Raw genomic sequence first — 19,861 nt, 5'->3', positions numbered from 1 at the left:
AAAGAAGCAATAAAGGAGAAGCAGTCTTAACAAGACACACCAGTGTTCCAGTCCGTCTTCCACAACATCTGTTCTCCAGCCCTGACCTCTCATCAGAGCCTTATTTCTGTGTATCATCTATATGTTCATATCTAAAGCTGAATTTTCCTTAGTACTTTAAATATTATACACCAGATGTCAACAATCTATGCCCTATAGTCAACTCCAGCCAGCCTTCTATTTTTATAATAAAGTTTTGTTGAAACTTATCTACACACATTCATTTATATATTGTCTGTGACTCCTTTTGTCTTATTACAGAGTTGAGTAAGAACCACAGAGATTATGTAACCCACAAAGCTAAAACTATTTACTATCTGGTCCTTTGCAGAAAAAAAAAATATTATCAACCCATTTTAAACACAAAGGAGAACTCAGAATATTTTCCTCAATCATGTGCCATTCCTAGTACTGTAAAACTAACTTTCTACAACATGTTCATGTTACTGCATTCTAGTTATGTAAGTCTGGTGCCTTGGTGACAACTTGACAACTGAGCACTGGATAAATGGGTTCAGCTGTGCTATTCTGTTTGCCCTATAGTCCTAGGTCCACTCCACTTAATCTCTTCAGCAGCAAAGTTGAACTTCCTTTACAGCAAGTCATGGCTCCAAGATGCCAAGATGGAATCTGCCACTCTTCTTAAAGGCTAGTCTCAGAACTGGCACACTTTTTCCACAGGCCAGCTCAGATCCAGGGAGAAAGGGAATATACCGTGTCTTCATGGAAGAAATATCAAAGAATCTGTGGTCCTCTTCTACCTGTTTCTACATCCTAATTAGCCCTTCCAACTAACCCTACATCAAATCTTTTTTATACTCTGGCCATATATTTCTGAAATGCCAATTTCATTCTCTCCATGCCCTTTCCAAGAAACTAAAATTTCTTCATCTTGCCAGTTTGGTTTAAACTCTTCTCTCCAGTATGCAAAACCCATTATACATTTATGGTCCCATTACAGAAATCTGGTTTTGTTTTGTATTAGTTCCTTTTCTGATCACTGGCCTGTTTACCCTTATAAATATTACTCACCTTTTCCTACTCTGTTCTATATCATAGGGAGACTGATACCTACAGAATAATTATTCCTAAACTCCTTGTCAACTTCAGGCTGAACTTGGCCAATGGGAGACATTGGTGGGAGATTAAATGGTGGCACACTGGAAGAAGCCAGGATATTTCTTTCTCTCAGCTTCACGTAGACCTCTGACATTGTTCCAGTTCCAGTTGGTTAGCCCTTGTCTCTGAGTTTCAGAAACACTGTCTTCTCCATGTCATTGCCAACTCAAGGGTTGTTGGCAGTTTCCTGAAGTTGCTGACTGCTAAACTGCTACACTGTCTCCTGTTTGTCACCCCAGACTTCACCTTTAATGTAAATTCCCTGTGTTAAGTTCCTTCAATTTAAAATAAAGTGGTTTCTGTTCTCCTGATTAGACTCCCAACTGACACAACCAACACAAAGCATCCGCTCCAGGCACAAGTTTGTACTTGGCACCTTGGTCCCCATGTTCCTGTGATAGTATTTTTGGCCTGGATATATGGACTCATTTTTCAAATTCCAGCTCAAGCCTCCTCTTCCTCACAGAGTTTTTCAATGTCACTAGGTTTTACTCATCTGATTCCATCATTCCTTGCTGAACCCTTGAGGAGGAAGCTTGTGCCTTCTTTCTGTTCTCTAGCTTCCCTATCACAGCATCAGTGCTCACTAAGAATTCAGTAACTGCTGCCTTGATTAATAGGCTTTAACTTAGGACTTCATTGCTTTAATATATCTTCTAAATTTGACTCACTTCTATTAGGCATCAGGACTAAAATAACCCGTGTTCCTGAATAACATCCTAAGTAAATATAGGAGTGCTTTTTTGATTTAGTAGTACTGTTTACATTTTGCAAGCCAGGATGAACATGTTATAATGGGCAGAGAGGTGGTTGTATTTTTGGGTGAGGGAAAAAGAGGCCAGGCACAATGTCCCTATATGAAGTAGATATCAAATAAATATTAAATGAGGAGGAAAAAGCCCTTTCTGTGAATGATGGATTTTATGGGAAAGCCAATGAATGAAATGTTTAAATATAAATTAGTCCTTCAGATACTTTTATGAGGTACAGTTACTTTAGGTATTAAAGAAAAACCAGGGGCTGGTGCTGTGGCATTGCAGGTATAGCTGCCTCCTGCAGCGCCAGAATCCCATATGGGTATAGGTTCTAGTCTTGGCCGCTCCTCTTCCAATCTAGCTCTCTATTATGGCCTGGGAAGGCAGTAGAAGATGACCCAAGTCCTTGGGCCCTGCACCCACATCGGAGGCCAGGAGGAAGCACGTGGCTCCTGGCTTTGGATCGGCACAGTGTGCTGGCTGTGGCGGCCGTGGCAGCCATTTAGGGGGTGAACCAACGGAAGGAAGACCTTTCTCTCTGTCTCTCTCTCTCTCTCACTAACTCTGCCTGTCAAAAACAAAAACAAAAATGAAACAAAACAAAAAAACACTGCATGTGATGCCTGCATCTTTTATCAGAGTACCTGGGATCAAGTCCTGGCTCCTTTCCAGAATCCAACTTCCTGCCAGTGAATACCTTGGGAGGAATCAGATGATGTCTCAAGTGGCTGGGTCCCTACCACCCATGTGGGAGACTTGGATTGAGTCTCCGGATCCTGGCTTCAGCCTGACCCAGCCCCAGATGTTGTGGGCATTTGGCAATGAACCAGTGGATGGAAATTCACCCTCTCCTTTTCTCTTTTTTTTCTCTTCTCTTCTCCTCTTTTCTCTATCCCTCTCTGTCTCCATGTCTCCATCTCCCCCTCTCTCCCTTGCAAATAAATGAAAATTTAAATAAAGAAAAGAAATAGCATAACTGGTTAACTTAAGATTCCATCTTTTAACTATGTCCCACATTTCTTATACTCTGGATCTGTATTTTGTTTATTTTGCTCCCCCAGATAGCTTAGCAATGCTGGAAACAAAGAGAATATTCAATAAGCATTTTAACTGTTTAAAACTGTCTTGCTTATTTTGTTCCCCTTGACACCTTAACAGTGCTAAAAATATCAAGACTATTCAATTAATAGCTATTTATATACCATGCATTCTTTCCATATGCTATAAAGCTGAATTAAATACATGACATTCCTGCCATCTAGTTGAAAAATTATATTAAGGAACTATTTTAAGCAAAATTGTTCAATTTGGGGGCTGTATTTCATCAAATAAATTATGAATAAGAAATTTGGATGCTTTAGTACCCCAAATGCATGTCTATTTTGAAGTGGAGTAGCTTCAATCTGCATTCTTAAGATCAAGTATTACCTAACCCAGCTCCTAGTATTCCAAGATGACATAAGAAACTTTGCCCCCTTGCAGGAAAGTATAATATCTGACTAATTTTGAAAATGAATTTCTTCCCTGCTGCTGTCCTTAACCACAGACACAGTCATTTGAATGCTTTACAAAAAAGGCCTCAAGCCTCCTCATGTTTCACCTTTTCATTGTGCTGCCGATCATTTAGAGGGCAGACTTGTTCCAGACAGCTTTAATTAAACTGTACTGAAGACGCAGAAAGATGTCAATGGAAATGATCCACAACATGAGGCTAAGCATGTATTTAACAGTGTTCCGTCCAGTTCAATCACCTTCTAGCATTTCAGTGGCTTTACAGTCATGTAGCAAAGACTGAATGTGTGTATGTATTTTTTTTAATCCATCCCATTAGTGGCCATATGCTTGAGCTTCAATGGATACACGAACTGTCTGCAATCTGCCAGGGATTTAGGGACATCAATAATTTGTGAATAGTCATGTTGGTGCTGGTCGAAGGGTTAAGTGCTCTGCACATCAGGGGCACCTCTTTGGGGATTTGAACTCTTAGTTGACTGTTAGGGACCTTATCCCCTGTGAGGTTTCCTACTACATGCTGCTTGTCAGATGTGTCCAGCTGTAACTGGGAAGCATTATTAGCTCTGGGATTTAAAGATCTATGTTAAGTACTGATAGAATTGCGTCTATGAGTTTAAAAGTGGGAAGAGTACATGGTGACAACCTCAAGGAGGTTTTCATATTCCATGTTAAGCATGTTTTCTCCATATTTTCTATTCTTTCATGCCTTCCTTGTGAATAGGCTACGCAGCATCCTTTTAAGAAAGAGTTTATATTTAATATTTATCCCTAGAAGCTGCTGGCAAATTAGATTGCAGCAGCCAAAGTGGAAAGATAACTTATCTCATTAAAACAAGAGAAGTTTGACATGAAAAGCTTCATTCCAAGCTTCGTTCCCTATCCCTGACTGGAGGGTACAGAATGACTTTTGAAGTTTAACTCATGGCACTGGTCTTGAATTGAGATTTCTTAAATATGGTTGTTTTAATACCTAGAGCAACAAATATCATATAAAGAAGATTTTGTTTCATGTATTAGTCTATAATTTCATGTATGCCTAAGCCTTGTCTATCTTGCTTAGTATTGGATATGGATTTCAGAGATAAGTACATTATTAGACATATTAGTAGGACTTAGTTTCCTTACTGGGTAAATGATAGAAATAAATTATTTTGTGATGACAGATTTCCATAAGATTAATTTTTCTCTGTCACTTATATTGACATGATTTGGTTTTAATAAGACTGAATACATCCATTGTGAATGTATTGTGATCTCACCAAAGACAATAACAATTATTAAGCCAAAGAATATTTAGTCTTCCTCTCTTTGAATGTCCAACTGATCCTAAAGATAAAGGTAGTTTGTCTAGTTTGATTTTCTACATGTGTTTGTTTCCAGTAATTCTAGCATATGTACCCTGGAGTAGTTTTACCCATCCCTTAATTGTCCCTAGCTGATGTCTAGAAGGTCCTTTTAAACTTCTTAACTGCACAATGAGGCCTCAGTGGACACCTAGATTGTGTCTGCTTGGGAAAATGCCAAGCACTAATGAGTATTTTGTTTAATGTAATGGAAACTGAAAGTGCTTGGCTTCTTCCCTGACTGATCAATGCCCACTTCTGTTGTTTGAATGTATCTACACATTCTATATTTGAGAGGAAAGGTCACAAGAGGGCAGAGCACTTAGTGTCTGCTCAAGAAAGGACTTGAAGATTCAGAAGTTTTGTTTAGTTGGGCCCAGTACAGGCTAAAATTACTGGAGTTAGGAATACAGTACCTCCTCCTGTGTACTCAATGTGCCATCCTTTCTTTCACACCCAAAGTCAATAACACTAAGCTTTTTCATGTTAATTTTTAAAAAGCAGTAAGAGATTGAGTTATGCTATTGAATTCTAAGCCAGGCAATATATATTTCTATATAATTACTGGTTTACTATTCCATCAGTATTTTATTGTAAGATTATTTAGTATATATCATATTTTATTTACTTTGGTTTTTCTTAAAGCTCAAATCACAACATGCCCAACACAAATCTTAATAGCTAAAACACTATTTCTTAATTAAATAAAAGATTAGATTTGCCAAAAAGCCAAACCTTGAGCAATTCAGTTGGCCAACATGATCAATAATGTTTGAGTGAAGAATAATGATTTCCATGTGGCATTAATGTTCTACGCAGGAATAAGTGGAAAGGGTGCAGGATGTTTTATTGAGCCTTATCTGGTTGATTTGATATAGAACTCCCTTTGGTAGTGTTTATAATTTACAGCCCACTTGAATGTGCTGATAATTTTCAAAAGAAAGGATTTCAAGTGGTTTAAAAACTTAAATGAGATTTATCTTTCATCTAAAAATTTCCCAGTTTCAGAGATTTCTTAAGAAGTCTAGGGAGATGTTAGGAAACATAGGTTTGGAATTTGGTTCATGAAAATAATGTAATTTTTTCCAACTTGAGGAAAATTATTTACTTTTTTTTTATTTGTTTCCAAGCCGTCATCTTGTTTGATAATACTATTTCATGCCTTTGGAGACTATACAGGCCTCCCCAAATTAGAGTTTATAATGAAAACCTTGCATGACCTTTAATAATTGTTACTTTACTGAAGCATTCTAATACCTATACTAAGTTGCTTATTACACCAAACATGAAGTCCTTTGACCCTTAAAGTTCAATATCGATCAGCCCTTCTTCAGTCAATATTCTCCTGAGTGTCAACAATTTTCAATGTGGAATAAATTCAGGAATGGATAGTCTTCTTAATCCATACACATCCAAACTATCTAATGCTGATGCATTACAATTTTTACCAAGTTTAAGAATATGCTTTTTTATATACTTATTTAATAATTGGAAATTGGGCATTACTGTGAGTTTATCATTAAATGTCACTACAATAAGAAGATAGCTATAAATTAACCCTTGGGGACTGGGTTAATGTAAAAAGCTTCACTGTAAAATTACTCTAAAGGATACTTAAAGAAAATAAATTACAAATTCAACAAAAGTGGCTGAGATACTTTTTAATCCTAAAATCTAGAGGATGCTTTTAGAAAGAATATTCACTTGCTCACTTTGCCCTTGGATAATGCAATAGAAGGTTCTTTTTTTTAAGCTATGGTATTTTTCAGATTGTCAAACATGTATCAAAGAGTTATTCTCTTGGCAAATTTTATGAATTTCAGTTCCATTTCTTGACAATTTAAAATTCAATTATCCAATTATAACTAAAGGTCATTAGTCTAATGTGGCAACTTCGTGACAGTTTTAGTTATGAGAGAATATCACAGTTTAGAAAGGAAATTCTACCATATGAGAATTTTTTATTGTACTTAGAACTTGGGTGATATTGTGAAAAAAATTTCCTTTCTTCATATGTCTTTATTACTTTATAAAATATATGCATCATATTTTTCCAACTCCTTGTTTATATGAGGATTATCTCATGCTTTATCTTTCTGATAGACATAATCAAGTGAACAGAAAATACCTTCTGATGTTGCTGATTTTCGTCAGTATTAGATCTTTGTTTTAAATATTTATTGAGAATTTCTTGCCTTTTTAAAGTAATATTAACCTGAATATCATTTACAGATCTAAGGAAAGGCATTTTCATTTCAACCATGTTACAAGTAAAATTCCTTCTAAGATGAAAAACCATGAAAATCAAGGACCTTGGTTAATGTTAGTTCCATTTTCTATGATAATGGAAACTCTCCAGACAAAACATACCACAAGAAAGCCAGGGCTTCAGCAGAAATCAGCTTAAGAGAGCCCTGGAAGCTTTGCCAGCCAAGAGTTGGGTCACTGGAAACGGACATGCCTTGGAGCTAAAGGGCTCCAGGTCAGAGCCACCGGCCTTGTTCATTCTAAGCTGAAAAGCCAAGCCCTTCATTCACCCCAGCTTCCAAAGTAACCACTGCTGTCAAGGAGGGTGGCCAAGTAGCGTCCACAACATTGCAGGCAGAACTGTACATTAACTAATAAGTGTTTTCCTTTTAAAAATGCCACCTGCCTTCTCTTCAAGCCAGCTCTCCTCCCAAGCCAGCTAGGTAATGGAAGTCAACAGGGTGCCTCCCTTATGATGTACCACATGTAAAGAGATATAGATAGGTCTGAGCCTCAAAACTGACAAGGCCTTAAGCCCATTTGATTATTTTCAAGCCCTTTCTGTCAGTTTATATTTGCCTCTCCATGAAAAAAACTTGCTCATGGTTTAGACACTTTTCTTAGGGCCTCTAATAATGACTCTGTCCTCGGTTTTAAATCCTGCGATTTTAGATCCTGTGAGTTTAAACTGCTTGTTAGATTCATTTTCTTCGGACTTAAAAAAGTAAAATTCCAGGTGGCCATGCATGTGAAACCTCCGATGGAAGCAGTTTCTGCAAGCTGGCACTACATCCCCCTGGAGAAACCACTTCCTGCTGAGAAACCACCTCTGGCTGGAACCCCTTCCCAAAGACATCCCTTTTCAGCATGAAGCAGCCAGAGCAATCATTGATCATCATAGATCACGCCCACTTCCCCCTAACAGATGTTAGGGCTTCCATCTCCACGAGGAGGGAATATGAGGAGTCAGATAGGTTAATAGATAGGGGATCCTAGTGGAATTTGGGGTGTAAAATATTTGCTTCCTTCCCCAAAACTTTATCTTTAGCAAGAACTACCAGGTCGCCCTCCTTCCTTCAGAATCCCCAAATTTACCATGAGAATAGCAACAGGAGCTCCTCCAGAGTTCACAACTTATTGTGCAAACAAGTTATTTACCCCACCCTTAGCAGGCCAGACAGGATAGAGATTTGTAAATGGGGTCTTTTGATTTTTTTTTTTTTTTTTTTTTGTCCCCACCTGGTAACTGGATGTCAATCTAATTGTCAAGTTTTTTTTTCCTTCGAAATTGTACTTAAAGCTGACTGCCTCCAGTCCCCTTTTGGTTTTCCTCTCATGGATGCCCCCTCCATGCCACTCTGGCTGGAGGTCCTTGATTCTAATAAATACTTTTAAATCTTAAAATAAAAAAAAAGCCAAAACACTAACGGTTTGGGGTGTCAAACCCATATGAGACACAGGAGTCTTTATCTTTATAGCACCCCTAAAGACATCAACTTTGCAGTGGTAAGTAAATTTATTCAACAGATGGACTTGGTACCTGCTCTGTGAAAGGCCAACAGTGAAAATTCAGAATTTATCTGTTTTTGCATCTTATAGCTAGGTAGTGCTGGAAGCACAGATGGACAAAATGATACCTGCAATGGTAGTGGTAGCGATTACCCAAAGGAGAAATTATCCACATGACATCCTGGCTTAGCACTTAGATCAACAAACAAGAACCATACCACTTGGCTTGAGGAGTCAGCTCATCTCACTATCTCACCACCATTCTGAAATGCCTTCATCTCCCTGATGCAAATCTGGGGTAAGGAGTTGAATACTGCACATCACAGCCCTTTTAAACAATAAGAACCAAAATAAACCTTTCTCCCTAGGTATAGACATGTGTTTTACTTCAAAAGTTTCAAACATACTCTCTGCCAACACAGACTCCCTGACCTTTTAACTCCCCACAGAAACTGTGTAAAGTCAGTTTCTTCTGCATCACAGTTGAAACTCATAAATGGCCTGATTTCTCTGGCACTGTGGTTTATTGGTTATATCAGCATTATATCATTTCTTCTGCACTAACCAGAGAAGTTGTAGGTGACAGTCCTATCTGTCATTCTATATGGCTTCCTTGTCAGTTCACTTCAGTCCATGTGGAAAGAGCCAGATGTATACTGAAGCTTTCACAATCTATTTTGAAGTCCAGAATTTAGCACGGAACTCTTTTTTTTTCTATCCAGCAGATTATTGTTTTCATCCACATTGTGCTGTGAATACATTTCACCTGCATTAACTCATTTAAACTTCACAGTAACTCTCTGGAAGGACAAAGAGATTAAAATGACTTGAACAAGATCATTACAAACTGGAAAACCAACAGCCAGCACTAGGGCCTAGGGGGTAAAGTCACTGCCTGCAGTGATAGCATGTCATATGTGTGCCAATCTGAGTACCAGCTGCTCCACATCTAATCTAGGTCCCTGCTAACATGCCTGGAAAAGCAGTGGAAGATGGCCCAAGTTCTTGGGACCCTGTACCATAAGAGACCAGGATGAAGCTGACTCCTGCCTTAGGCCTGGCCCAGCCCTAATCATTGTGGCCATTTGAGGAGTAAACCAATAGATGGGAGATTCTCTCTCTCTCTCTCTCTCTCTCTCTCTCTCTCTCTCTCTCTCTCTCTCTTTTCTCCCCCTCTGCCTCTGCCTCTCCTTCTCATTCTCTGTAACTATGACTTTCAAATAAATAAATAAATCTTTAAAACAAAATAAAACAGGTCGGCGCCGTGGCTTAACAGGCTAATCCTCCGCCTTGTGGCGCCGGCACACCGGGTTCTAGTCCCGGTCGGGGCACCGGATTCTATCCCGGTTGCCCCTCTTCCAGGCCAGCTCTCTGCTATGGCCTGGGAAGGCAGTGGAGGATGGCCCAAGTCCTTGGGCCCTGCACCCGCATGGGAGACCAGGAGAAGCACCTGGCTCCTGGCTTCGGATCAGCACGATGCGGCGGCCACAGCGGCCATTGGAGGGTGAACCAGCGGCAAAAAGGAAAACCTTTCTCTCTGTCTCTCTCTCTCTCTCACTATCCACTCTGCCTATCCAAAAACAAAACAAAACAAAACATCTGGAGAACCAGGACTTGAACCTAGGTACCTTATACTATTTCATCAAGAATTGCCTTTCTTTAACTAGAATTATATAATGTATTTTTTATTTGTTAAAATGGATTTTAAAAAAATAAAAACTAACTCTTAGCCAAAATGGAAGACTTCAACTAGTATACTGAAGCTAGAATTAGATATCAGAGGCATGGATATTTATTTCTAATTTACAAGGTGTTGCATGAGAGCAGAAAATGTGGTTATCAGACTATTTCTGTCCTTTTAGACATGTAGCCAATTCTTTCACCACATAATTGTTTGGATACATGTTCTGCAGTGGACTTCAACTAACCCACTATAGTCAAAAGGTTTTATGGAGTGATATGAATAGGTGTGATGAGACTTTATTTCACATAAAGTGTGAATGTGACTTTCATTATTCTCTATGATATATAAGCATGAATCAATAAAGGTTCCCCTTGACACTTCTCTGAGGATTGGCATGCATTTCCAATTGGTAGCTTCGGGATCCACAGGAGAAAAGGCCCACACTTCCGGGAATGGAGAGTCCCTACCTGCACTTCTGGGAATGAAAAGTCCTTGCCAAGGTCCTCCCAGGCGCCTAAAGGTCAACCAATGAGGATCAGACATGCCTCAACCTTTAACCCCCCTGCCCTGTATCTATAAGAGGAGCCCTCCCAACCTTGGACACACGACTTCCCGAATTCCAATAAAAGCCTGTAAATTGATTCATCTGGCTGGGAAGATTTGTTACACACCGGACACCTTGCACCAATTAATCTCATAACTTGTCTTTAACTGTTTGGCTGTGTTCTAAAATTGATGGATACTATTTTGATTCAGTGAGAGAGAGAGAGAGAGAGAGAGAGAAATGAATGAGAATTCCCAGGTCGGAGATGGGATATATGTCAACTTTTAAATACTTTTTACCACCCAGTCAATCCATATTTTGGCCCCAACACACTTTGGCTGACAAGACCTGTATGAGTGACCATTAATTGTCTGTTCTTAACAAATTGCAAAAAGAGAGCCATCAAATTGGTGACAGATTTTGCCCAGGGGATAGGACATTCATGCTATGATTACCTTTCATAGGGTCAATGGAAAATCACCTAAGTTTCTGGAAATGATGACCTTTAAGAAGCCATTTGGCTGACAGAACCTGGTAGACTGGAAGAGAGAAGGCACTTGCAGTCTGGGTAAAGATGTGAAGATGAAAGCTATAAAAAGAGATAACAGCAGAAAGTAAAAGACTCAAACAAGTAAAGACACAACACACTTTCCTCCTTTGCTGCCTACATGATAAAACCCAAGTTCTTCCACCCAGCATTCAAAGCCCTTCATCAATGGATATCAACCTCCTTTCAAGCCTTGGACCCTCTTGTGAGTTTTGTGTCCTGCCATCACATCATGGACTTTTTACACAGCATGGCACACTTCCATGTATCAGCAGCCATAAACAGGTTTCCTCATCTACTTGACAATGTTCTCATCAGTTTTTGAACCTGAAACGCCAGCTTCTTTAAAACTTTGCAAACACCTCCTTCCTCACTCAACAAGAACTAGTGACTTTTCCCTGAGCATCTATGATTTTTTAGCCTCTTCCTTATGCTGACATCTACCAGCGGTGAAAAAGCATATCTTATCCATACGAGTACACTCAAGCACAGAGTCACCCTTCTACACAAAGTTGTTGAGCTGTGTTGGTGTGCATAGGGATCCCTCTCTCCTTCATCATGAGATCATCTCCTTCTCTTCCCTCACTTTTATTTTTAGAATGTTCTGTGTAATAATAATGGTGATAACTAATAGTTATTATAAGGTTCCTAAATTATCAGGCACTTTCAAATCCTTATTAATTTGCTAGGGCTGCCATAACAAAGTAGCACAAGTCACATGCCTTACAAAGCAGAAATGTGTTTCCCCACAGTTCTAGGGGATAAAAGTCCAAGATACGGTTGTCATCAGATTTGCTTTCTCCTGCAGAATCTCTCCTTGGCTTGCAGATGGACATCCTCTTGCTGTGTCGTCACTTGGTCCCTCCTTAGTCTGTGTGTTATCTGAGTGCTCCTCTCCTCTTATAATAATATCAGTCAAATTGTATAAGGGCCTATCCATAGGATCTCATTTTATCTTTTTTTGAATATTTAGTTATTTATTTGAAAGGCAGAGTTACAGAGAGGCGGAGGCAGAGAGAGAGAGAGAGAGAGAGAGAGAGGTTTTCCATCTGCTGGTTCACTCCCCAGACAGCTGCAACAGCCGGTACTGCGCCAATATGAAGGCAGGAGGCAGGAGCTTCTTCCGGGGTTCCCATGTAGGTGCAGGGGCTCAAGGACTTGAACCATCTTCTCCTGATTTCCTAGGCCATTGCAGAGAGCTGGATCAGAAGTGGAGCAGCAGGGACTTAAACTGGTGCCCATATGGGATGCTGGCACTGCAGGCAGTGGCTTTACCCACTACACCACAGCAAATGCCCCCTCATTTTATCCTAATCACCTCTTTAAAGGCCTTGTCTCCAAAGACACTCACATTCAGAGTACTAGGAGTCAGGATTTCTACACATGAATTCAGGATGGGGGTAGGGGACATCATTTAACTCCTAACAATATCCATCATCTCATTTATCCTCCCAAGCAATAGCTATAGCCACTCTAGACCTCTGCCTATTTTTGTACTGGGTTCTTTTAAAAGATGCCTCTTCCACATGTAACTTTACTTCTCCAGGCCTAAGTGGCCTAGATCTTAAGTCTGTTTTAGAAAGGGGCTTTGTTCCTTAATGAATGAATAAAACAATGCTTCAAGATTCTACAGTTTCTTAGTGTGTAAAGTGTCAAGAGCTGAGCCCTATTGTCTATGTAAGAATAAAATAGAAAAGCTGCCCCCTTTCTAACACTGGGAAGATAATATACTTTGTAAACTTTGTTTTTTCCCTTTGGCAGTCATTAAAAGCCTGAGTAAGGGATTTAACAGTGTATATAAGGGCACTCAATTGGACAAGTACTAGTCCAGATAAGAATGAAAACAGGTACTTGCTGCCTAGTATAACAGCCTGCTTCCTGACTTCAGGACCCACAAAACATGCATTGACATCAATGATTCTTTTCATAGAAAGAAAACAGTGATTTGCTTGCTTTTTTTTTTTTTAAGATTTTTATTTTACTTATTTGATAGAGTTACAGAGAAAAGAGAGAGAGAAAGAGAGAGAGGCTTTTTTTTTTTTTTTTTGGACAGGCAGAGTTAGACAGTGAGAGAGAGAGACAGAGAGAAAGGTCTTCCTTCTGTTGGTTCACCCCCCAAATGGTTATCACGGCCAGCGCGCTGTGCTGATCCGAAGCAGGAGCCAGGTGCGTCCTCCTGGTCTCCCATGCAGGTGCAGGTGCCCAAGCACTTGGGCCATCCTCTACTGCCCTCCCAGGCCACAGCAGAGAGCTGGACTGGAAGAGGAGCAACTGGGACAGAACCGGCGCCCCAACCGGGACTAGAACCCGGGGTGCCGGTGCCACAGGCAGAGGATTAGCCTAGTGAGCCACAGCGCCAGCCTTGCTTGCTTTTCAAAAACATCCTAATCCCAGGCCCAAGTGAAAGTGTTGTATGTACTTGCATATGACTGAGAACCTTTTTAGAGTCCCTGCAATCTTCCTTTTTTTCCATTTTTATCAGGGATGGCAGGCAATTCTTGGGCAATAAGAAATTAGTGTGTGGTGCAGGATGCACTCACTTCTGCTCCTCTCTCACAAATCACTCTTATACTATGACCTGAAAAAGCAATTGCATGCAACCCAATGCATTTCAGCACTTCATCTGAGTTCCAGGAGGAAGACATAGTGAATGCAACAGTGGCTGTGGCCTGGCCATGAATAGTCCAATCTCAGGCTTGCTTCAGAAGGAAGGTATTATTCCTTGTCTTCTTACTGAAGTGTTAAAAAGCAGAGAAATAATGCAGAGATATGATCAGAAGATGGGAATAGTTATGATAGGAAGGATAGTTTTGGAAATCTTTGGGGGGAGTGGAGAGCTGCTGCTTCAGTCCTTACCAAATCACAGATGGTTTTCTCTCGTGGTTCTCCCTTTTACTTCCTCAGGCTCTTACCAGAAACAGTTTATATTAATATGGTGATGGCACTTATGTGTGGAAATAAATGCAAATAGCTACTAAATGTTTTGGAAGTAGCACAGCCATCTTTTTACACAACTTGTGCTAGTATTTTCCATAGTAATTCCCCAGATCTGCTGCCAAGAAGTGTTTCCCAGAGATCTCTGCAGTATAACATGGTTGCAAGAAATTCACCATGATGGGGGAGGGGTGTCTTTAAGAGTTTTTGCCTTAAGGTGACAGACCCTCACATCAGTATTTTACTGGAAAGGTTTAACTCTTGGGTATACAAATGTGTATTAGATTTATGCTTTTGAGACCGTTTAAAATGTATGTAAATAAATTTTGCTGTTACTTTGATTAAATAACCACATCCTTTTGCCAGAAGAATTTAGGATTTTGTGATTGTAAATATCAAAGTTAGTCTATGCTGATGATTATTCCAGTTTCCAGAACACAAAATGTATTAGAAAACTCTATCACTACACAAAGAAAGTTGTAGACAGTTAGGGAAAAGTAAGCATTTTTTAAAAATAAGCCTTGATTTTGCTCTTGCTTAAGTTTCCTAGGCTGTGAAAATCCCTAGTAGTTTATTTTTTCTGGGTCTGTATACATTTGCATGGTAGTTCTCACTCTTCCTCCCATCTCTCCTAAAATCTCTTCCTGCTCGTTCCCTAATTGTTGGGAGTAAGAAAGATGGATGGAGCACACTAAGCAGAAAGCAGAAACAGACTTACTAACTTGATCATGGCTTCTAGTGAGTCCTTTTCATACACATGGCTGGGTTTCTGTAAAGTCAGCTAAGCTGATCACCTAAATAGGTTAAAAGATGACATTGAGAGACTTTAGGCAGGGATGATTTCATTTTTTCTTCTCACCAGTAATATGGTTAGCTGGTTCATGTGTTGATTTGTTATACCACATAGAGCTGACTCACAGCAGCTTTCTGAAGACTTGAGGGATGGGAAGCTAACTCTCCTGGGAATGTGTAAGAAAAGAGGTCTGAGCTGCTCTCCCTCAAGGACACTCTCTTCAATCCATTACCTCCTCCCCGTGTGCAATAGTCTGGTCTATCAAAACACAGAGATTGAATAAAACTTTTATTTCAGATAATGAATACATTGATTTAATAAAGGATTTGTACTACATGTACTATAGTTCCCTAAATGAACACTGAAATCCTAAAATGGAGAAACTTATCATTGGTCCAAGTTAAATCATAGCCACTTCTATGTAATAAGATACTAACCCACCTGATACTTAAAACAAAAAATCTGCTATAAAAGTACTTAACATTTTCCAGCTATTTTAAACTTACCTGTTTTTCCTATCATAAGTACATCTGGCATCAGGCACACAGATTACAACCATAGACATCTGACTAATTTATGATGATGTTTTTATATTTTCATATTTTTGGCATACTAATCCAGGTTGATACATTAGCCTGGTTTTCAGAGATAAATCTTGAAATCTTGCACTCTTGCAACCTTTCCACTTTTTTCTCTTCCAAATTCGAGAATCTTTTTGGCATGTCCTAAAATTTAATTAGAAAACAGAGGCAGGCAAAAAGAATTGAACCCTTATGTTCTGTTCCTCTAGTGCCCCTTCCAGATCTGATTTCCTGGCAGGAATTGGGAATCGTTGTACCTAATGCTAATTTTGAAAAATGTTTGTACTTTCAGTCATTCTTTCCTTAAGTTCACAAGGCACACTGGTGCTTGTGTTTATATTCTATTTTGAAAATTACATGTTGTCTAAATGTAATGAGAGTTTGATAAGTCAAACCAACTAAGAGAAGAAACAGTTACCTACTTTTGTAAAGAAAAAAAAATAGTTTGGAGTTGGAGCTACAAGGAATAAGGCAAGACTGTCTTCTGTGATAATTATGCTTCTGCATCTTGAATCAGAGAGAGCAAGTCCACTCATCTTCCCAGAGCATCTGTTTGATCTGGCATCAAAAGGTGGATCATCCTGTAACTATTTATGCGGAGATCTTAACTGCTTGGCTGAATGTGTTATATTCTTCCTTTAAATATTCACCAGAAGTCTCAAAGTAATGTACACATTTTCAATAAATCTAATACACAAATCATTCATCAGACATACTTCAAAACAGAGTAGTTATCAGAACACCCTGAAAGAGTCACTAGAACTTTTTTTCAGACATGTATCCAAGGTAAACAAATGGATTTCAACTTAAAACAGAGACGAGAAATGGCAGAGGGCTTTATGGATTGCAAATCAAGAAGACAGAAATTGTAGTCTTGCCTCTACTGGTGACTGATTTAATGGCTGTTGAGATGGTTATGACTTATTGCTAAGTACTCTTCCCTCTGGCCAAAACCCAGAAATGTCCATACAGGATTTTGACCTTCGAAGAACACGTCCCTCAGTAGTTCAGTTGGCAACAGTAATAAACATGTAATTATCTTGTATGGCTTTATGTCACACCCCCATGGTAACTTGCTACTTAGCCTTGTGTTAATCCCTTACAGAAGAGAATTATGTGGATCTTTGCTACATAATGCTGAAATGAACATCTTTTAATATATACATGTTTGTGCATTTATATGAATAGATCTGTAGGGAGAATTCCTAAAAGTGAGTGTCTTTAACCTAACGTTAGATAAATTTTAAGTTTTCATAAACAATGCTAAATAGCCCTCTAGAAAGGTGATACCAAATTTATACTCCCATCAACAGTGGATTTGCCCACATTGTTTACTGGAAATTTTAATTATTTTTATCTTTATAAGACTCGGGAGTGAAAGATGGGATTTTATTTTAATTTTTATATCTTTCATTTTAAGTAAAGGTAACCATCTTTTAAGTAAAGGTAAGCATCATTTTAAGTAGTGATAACCCTAACCCTATTCATTAACTTATATATACCCCATTCCCAATTCTCCATTAGGCATTTGGTCTTTTAATTATTGATTTGTTAACTCTCTGTAAATTATGATCTTTGTAAAATCAGAAAATTTGGAAAGCAATTCTAATTAATTTTAAGCAAGAGAGATATTTATAAGTTGAAAAATGTATGGCAATCGGCATTAAAGTAGAACCCTTTATCCATAGCTTCACTTTCTGCAGTTTGATTTACTCCTGGTCAGCCAAAGTCCAAAAATATTAAGTGGAGAACTCCAGAAATAAGCAATTCATATGTTTTTTTAAAGATGTATTTATTTATTTGAAAGTCAGAGTTATACAGAGAGAGGAGAGGCAGAGAGAGAAAGAAGTCTTCCATTAGCTGGTTCACTCCCCAACTGGCCAGAACAGCAGGAGCTGCACCAATCCAAAACCAGGAGCTTGGAGCTTCTTCTGGGTCTCCCATGCGGGTGCAGGGGCCCAAGGACCTGGGCCATCTTCTACTGCTTTTCCAGGCCATTGTAGGGAGCTGGATCGGAAATGGAGTAGCCAGGACACAAACTGGTGCCCATATGGGATGCCAGCACCACAGGCAGTGGCTTTCCAAGTTATGCCACACCTCTGGCCTCAAGTGTGTAATTTAAAACGTATGAATCCCAATTCTGCTGCCTGCTAACGTGCCTGAGAAAGCAGTAGATCACCTAAGATATTGGGCCCCTGCGCCTTGGTAGGAGATCTGGAAGAAGTTCCTGGCTCCTTGTTTCAGATCAGCCCAGCTCTGGGTGTTGCAGCTATTTGGGGAGTGAACCAGTGGATGGAAGATATTGCATCCCCTCCCCTCCCCTCCTCTTCCCAACCAGTGGATAGAAGATATTCTCTTTCCCTCCCTTTCCTCCCCTCCCCTCCCCTCCACTCCCCTTCCCAACCAGTGGATAGAAGATATTCTCTTCCCTTCCTTCCCCTCCCCTCCCCTCCCCTTCCCAGCCAGTGGATGGAAGATAGTCCCTTCCCTTCCCTTCCTTTCCCTTCCCTTCCCTTCCCTTCCCTTCCCTTCCCTCCCCTTCCCTTCCCTCTCTCTCTTTTTCTCTCTCTATGTGTATATGTGTGTGTGTGTGTGTACACCTTTCAAATAAATAAATCTTTTTTGAAAAATTCCACAATGCTCTGTAAGTAGCATGATGAAGTCTCACACAGTCCTACCCATGATGTGATGCATCCCTTTGTCCATTACCCACAGTGTATATGCCACTTACCCATTAAGCATTTAGTAGGCATATCAGTTATCAGACCTACTGTTGTGGCATCACAGTGCTTGTGTTCAAGTAAACTTTATTGCACCTAGTAATGGTCCCAAAGTGCTGAAGCAATGATGCCAGCAATGCCAGCATGTCAAAGCTGTAAAGTGTTTCCTTTAGTGAAAAGTGAAAATTCTTCACTTAATATGGAAAGGAAATCCTGGGTGAGCACAGCACATTAAGAAATTTTGATAGAGAAATCATATTCACATTAACTTTTATTACAGTATTTTGTAATTATTCTAGTTTACTATTGATTATTATTATTAATCTCTTACTATGCCCAATATATACATTAAACTATCATAAGCTTATAGAGGGAAAATGCATAGACTATTAAAAGGCACTTCAAAACGCTCTTGGAATGAAGTTAAGTTTCATGCTGTGCAAAATATTTTTTAAGTCGATGCATGATTTTTCCTAATTGCATTTTTCATGAACTTCCTGAAGGCCCCTCCTAAAGAGTTCAGTACCATCCACAATTTCAGGCACCCACCAGGGGTCTTAGAACATATCCTGCAGATAAAGGGGAGGTCTACCTCACTAAAACCAAAAAAGGGCAAAACCTCCCAGGCATAAACAGCATAAAGCCCTGGACATGTATTGCCTGAGCTATTACCATAATAACCACTGCAATCATCCATATGGAAAGCAAAAAGAAAAGAAATCCAAGATGTGATCTCTGCCCTTAAAGAGTTCATAGTACAGGGCATAAACCACACTCATATGAAATACTGAGCCAGTACAGGGAACTAGTGATGTAGACCCTAAATGCTCCAGGAATTGAGGGAAGACAGCATATTTCCAGTTGGAGTGGTTAAAGAATGTTACTTAAGAGAAAACACGTGTTTGAATAGGCAGAAAGATTCAGAAGCACAAAGGTGTGAAGCAAGAGACAGTAGAAGCAAAGGTGAATGGACTAGAGACTCACGAAGGAATGGAAAATTTACATAGGAAAATGAGGGTTGGGTCAAATCAGTGAAGGTCTTGGCTGTCCAACGAAGCTTGGATTTTATGCTACAGGAGCAACTGAATGGATTTTGAGAAATGCACTGACTGAATAAAAACAAATTCTTAGGATGATAATCTGGGTATGTGAATAATGAATGAATGGGAAGGATTGTGTTGGGAAAGGGGACAGCTAATATAGCAAGAGTTTCTGTGTGAGAGGAGAAACTAGCTTAAAGGGAAAGTGCTTTGTATTTTCTTCAATTTATAATACATTAAGCTGCTACAAAACTACTGCTACATGATATTACCTGAGAAAGTAAGACTGACCTAACCCAGAATTCTCTGTGTGTGTCAAGCAATCCAACACGGCACCTATTTCTAAACCTGGGATTCAACTTTCTTAGCTGTCACTATTCTGATGATGGTAAGCCTTTCACTGTTGGGTCTGGAATTCATACTGCTTTTCTTGCAGACCTGGAAATTCCAAACATGCTATTGTTGTTACACCTCATCTGTCATCCTCAAGA

The sequence above is a fragment of the Lepus europaeus genome, chromosome 11 (genome assembly GCF_033115175.1).
Source record: "Lepus europaeus isolate LE1 chromosome 11, mLepTim1.pri, whole genome shotgun sequence".
NCBI classification, from domain to species: domain Eukaryota; kingdom Metazoa; phylum Chordata; class Mammalia; order Lagomorpha; family Leporidae; genus Lepus; species Lepus europaeus.
This window is presented reverse-complemented; position numbering follows the sequence as displayed.